Source organism: Salvelinus sp. IW2-2015, unplaced genomic scaffold (assembly GCF_002910315.2).
Source record: "Salvelinus sp. IW2-2015 unplaced genomic scaffold, ASM291031v2 Un_scaffold16294, whole genome shotgun sequence".
Lineage (NCBI taxonomy): Eukaryota > Metazoa > Chordata > Actinopteri > Salmoniformes > Salmonidae > Salvelinus > Salvelinus sp. IW2-2015.
The window spans coordinates 413060-417651 of record NW_019957525.1 but is presented as its reverse complement, the minus strand read 5'-3'; the positions used below and the strand labels follow the sequence as shown (position 1 = coordinate 417651).

Genomic DNA, 4592 nt, shown 5'->3' with positions numbered 1-4592 from the left:
ATCAACCCACTTTATTTTAAGAATGTGAAATTTCAGAAATAATAGTAGAGAGAATTATTTATTTCAGCTTTCATTTCTTCATCACATTCCCAGTGGGTCAGAAGTTTACATACACTCAATTAGTATTTGGTAGCATTGCCTTTAAATTGTTTAACTTGGGTCAAATGTTTCGATTAGCCTTCAACAAGCTTCACTATAAGTTGGGTGAATTTGGCCCATTCTCCTGACAGAGCTGGTGTAACTGAGTCAGGTTTGTAGGCCTCCTTGGCTCTGTACAGGCTTTTTCAGTTCTGCCCACACATGTCTATAGGATGTAGGTCAAGCCTTTGTGATGGCCACTCCAAAATCTTGACTTTGTTGTCCTTATGCTATTTTGCCACAACTTTGGAAGTATGGGGGCTTGGGGGTTTTTTCCCCAAATTGTCCCATTTTTGGGAAAGACCCCATTTGGACCAAGCTATTCTTCTCTTCATCTCTAGGAGACAGAACACATCTCCTTCCTGAGCGGTATGACGGCTGCGTGGTCCCATGGTGTTTATACTTGCATACTATTGCTTGTAAAGATTAACGTGGTACCTTCAGGCYTTTYGAAATTGCTCCCAAGGACWAATTRRTTTCTGAGGTCTTGGCAGATTTCTTTTGATTTTCCCATGATGTCAAGCAAAGTGGTACTGAGTTTGAAGGTAGGCCTTGAAATACATCCACAGGTACACCTCCAATTGACTCAAATGATGTCAATTAGCCTATCAGAAGCTTCTAGAGTTCTTTAAAGGCTCCCAGAACATTGAATTAGGTCGTGGGAACAGTGTGGTTACATCACAAGAGATAGGTTCTATGTTGGCTGGATGTCCTTTCAGTGGTGGACRATCCTTGATACACACTAGAAACTGTTGAGCAAGAAAAATCCAGTAGCGTTTTGGGGCATATTTTGTCTGTATGCAACATTTATAAATGAGGCCCCAGGTGAGTGTTTTTGGTACCCTAAAATAAACATTGGTTGAATCATCTGCACAACTGGACAGTTTTTGTGTTTTGGGAACAGATTAAATGTGTTTTAGGAATGTTCTTGCAACGTCTGGCAGATGTTTTATGCAAACACTCTATAATCATCACCACGACTGGACAATTTTTGTGTTAAGAGAACATTTGCCGTGACCTAACAAATGTTCTGGGAACCCAATTTTGGTTTGCTGGGTAGAGACCATTACATTGGCTGATATTAGGGATGGGGTTTTAACTTCATCCACCAGTTGGCAGCACAACCAACCAGGTGCACAGATGTGACCACCGACACTAAGCACTTATGTAGCAGGTCAAGCTGTCCCCGAAAACGTTCAACAGTTTCCTGTTTCATCTAATACTTAAACAAAAATAAGATGAGAGAGTCTAAGAGAGTGAAAGAAAGAAAGAAAGAAAGAAATAACGAAAGAAAGAAAGAAAGAAAGAAAGGAGAGAAACAGACAGACAGACTTACGGGGTGATGAGACTACAGATGATGTAGAAGGCCATGTAGGAGTGCTGGTAGACCTGCAGAGACAAACACAACTTCAGCATCCAGTCTCACATGGCAGAAACAACCCATAAACTCTGTATCTGAGACCAAAGAAGAAGTGTGGTCCTTTCTACTTACTGGGACCACGTTGTAGGCCAACAACACATGTTCCAGGTCTGGAGATATGTGGTACTTGGTGGCTTTGAACATTTCCTGGATATCAAAGAAGCATGTTTGAGTCATATTTATTACAAAAGGTCATRATACATTTTTCAATACCATATCACCTACTTATACATGTTCGGGAATAAAATTAGCTAATACTCACAAACTTCCTGTTCTCCACCAAAATTATCCTCTCCTGTGTTTCGATGTTGAGTTTGACCACGTCCCCTTCTCGTGTTCGATACAGCAGTACARTGTCTGGAAATAATAAAAAGGACAGAAGAGAGAGCATTACATTGTGGAATACGCATCCAGCTGTTTCAAACAGTACTTACAGTGCTGGATCAGGCATTCTAACCTCCGGCCATAGTGGGGCCATGAGGGGCCAGCCTTCCACACCAGACTGGGAGCAGATATCTTTTAGGGGGGCACCAAGGTACAATTGGAGCAGGCCTTGCTCGCATCCTGTTACCTCTGCAGCATATACAGTAGCTGTAAGGTGTGGGTACATACAGTGTGATCCCACTMAGCACAGACATCAATTCAACGTCTATTCCAGATTGGTTTAACGTATTTTCATTAATATGACGTGGAAACAATGTTGATTCAACCAGCGTCTGCCGAGTGGGAAGGTCCAAGTGGTAGACCATTTTCACATTATTGTGCCGACCCAAACCATATTGTGCTGGCTCAGGTATTTGGTTGCTATGGTGGATGCATAAAAAGGCAAGGACAGTACAGCTTGGCTTGGTTCCACTCAGCTCTGCTCCACTCAGCTCTGCTCAGTAGTGTGACASTGGTAGTGTTGTCCTCTAGACCAGAGCCGATTCCTCAGTCTCACTGTGTCCTGTTCGGATAAACCCCTCTACCAAGAGAAGTGCAAAGAAAAGYTCCTTGCTGCTCTCTCCAATGTTTTTACCCTTCAAATAAAGGTTGATTGAATAGCCATCTCATCTCCCTTACTTACTATTCGCCACAGCAATAAAGTGTTGATGCTACTGATACTGGAAGGACTTCATATTGCTAGACATAATGGACATTTATTTGGATTTTGTGGTAGTGTGTTTTTCTATTAAATTAACTTCAAGTTTGTTGGCTTTTGTATTCTGTTTTGAAAACCTTTTCCTGCTCTAGTCCAAATATTTGCTCAGTCATGACAGTTCCGCTCACAAAACTATCAGAATGGATGCATTAGGAATAATGGAATAAAGTGTATTAGTATCCTCGGCGGCAGGTAGCCTAGTGGTTAGAGTGTTGGGACAGTAASCGAAAGGTTGCTAGATCGAATACCTGAGCTGACAAGGTAAAAAAAATCTGTTGTTCTGCCCCTGAACAAGGCAGTTGCCAGAGATGCCAGAACAGAACTTGGCATAAATTCTACAAGTGTCTGTAACTCCATTCTATTGGAGGAATGTGACACGACACCATTCTTCCACGAGAAATTGCATAATTTCTTTTTTTGTTGATGGTGGTYGAAAACGCTGACTCTGGCGCCGCTCCAGCATCTCCCATAACTGTTAAATTGGGTTGAGATCTGGTGACTGAGAGACACACACACACACACTTTAAATTAAACTCCCTATGCTCTTTTGAAACCCTTCTTTTAACGTCACTGAGATCTCTTCTTCTAGCCATGGTASCGAAAATAATGGGCAACTGGGCATTTTTATACATGACCCTTGTTACGTCCGTCGTTGGAATGAGACCAAGTGCAGCGTGGTAAGCGTACATCTTTCTTTATTTAGATGAACACCAAAAAAAAAAGATAAATGAACGTAACGTTCTACAGGCTACACAGTAACTGTACAAAAACAAGATCCCACAAACTCAGGTGGAAAACAGGCTGCCTAAGTATGATCCCCAATCAGAGACAACGATAGACAGCTGCCTCTGATTYGGAACCATKCCCGGCCAACAAAGAAATAGAACACATAGATTTGCCCACCCAAGTCACACCCTGACATAACCAAATAGAGAATAAAAAAGGCTCTCTAAGGTCAGGGCGTGACAACKCTAAGCATGATGGGATGTTAKATTTCTTAATTAACTCAGGGAACACACCTGTGTGGAAGCACCTGCTTTCAATATACTTTGTATACCTCAAGTGTTTCTATTATTTTGTCAGTTACCTGCACATTCATGTAAAATAAATGTGAATATTATTCCAACGTTGGCCATTTTAGAGGCAAATTATTTTATGTGAATTTCTGGCTCAGTTGACAGACCCATTTATCCATTTCAGTAGTWGGCCTACTTTTATTAGCGTTTTAAATCACTGTGAATGACCTACAGTTGAAGTCGGAAGTTTACATACACKTTAGCCAAATACATTTAAACTCAGTTTTTTCACAATTCCTGACATTTAATCTTAGTAAAAATTCCCTGTCTTAGGTCAGTTAGGATCACCACTTTATTTTAAGAATGTGAAATGTCATCAGGTCCACTCCAAAAAAAAGGTACATTCTTTTCCCCATTGCATAGCAAACCGTAGTCTGGCTTTTTTATGGCGGTTTGGAGCAGTGGCTTCTTCCTTGCTGAGGCGGCCCTTCAGGTTTCGATATAGAACTCGATTTACTATGGATATAGATACTTTTTCCTGTTTTCCTTCCAGCATCTTCACAAAGTCCTTTGCTGTTGTTCTGGGATTGGATTTGCACTTTCTCACACCAAAGAACGCGTCTCCTTCCTGAGCGGTATGAGGCTGCGTGGTCCCATTGGTGTTTATACTTGCGTCTTTGTGTACAGATGAATTTGGTACCTCTTCAGGCATTTGGAAAGTGTTCCCAAGGATGAACCAGACTTGTGGAGGTCTATAAATTGTTTTCTGATTGGCAGATTTCCTTGATTTTCCCATGTGTCAAGCAAAGAGCACTGAGTTGAAGGTAGGCCTTGAAATACATCCACAGGTACACCTCCAATTGCCTCAATGAGTCAA

The 4592-nt window shown here is 41.5% G+C and overlaps 1 pseudogene; it reads right to left on the bottom strand.

The window, feature by feature from the left end:
- Positions 1-4592, bottom strand: part of LOC112080372 (A-type potassium channel modulatory protein DPP6-like) — a 142952-nt pseudogene that overhangs the window by 44598 nt on the left and 93762 nt on the right.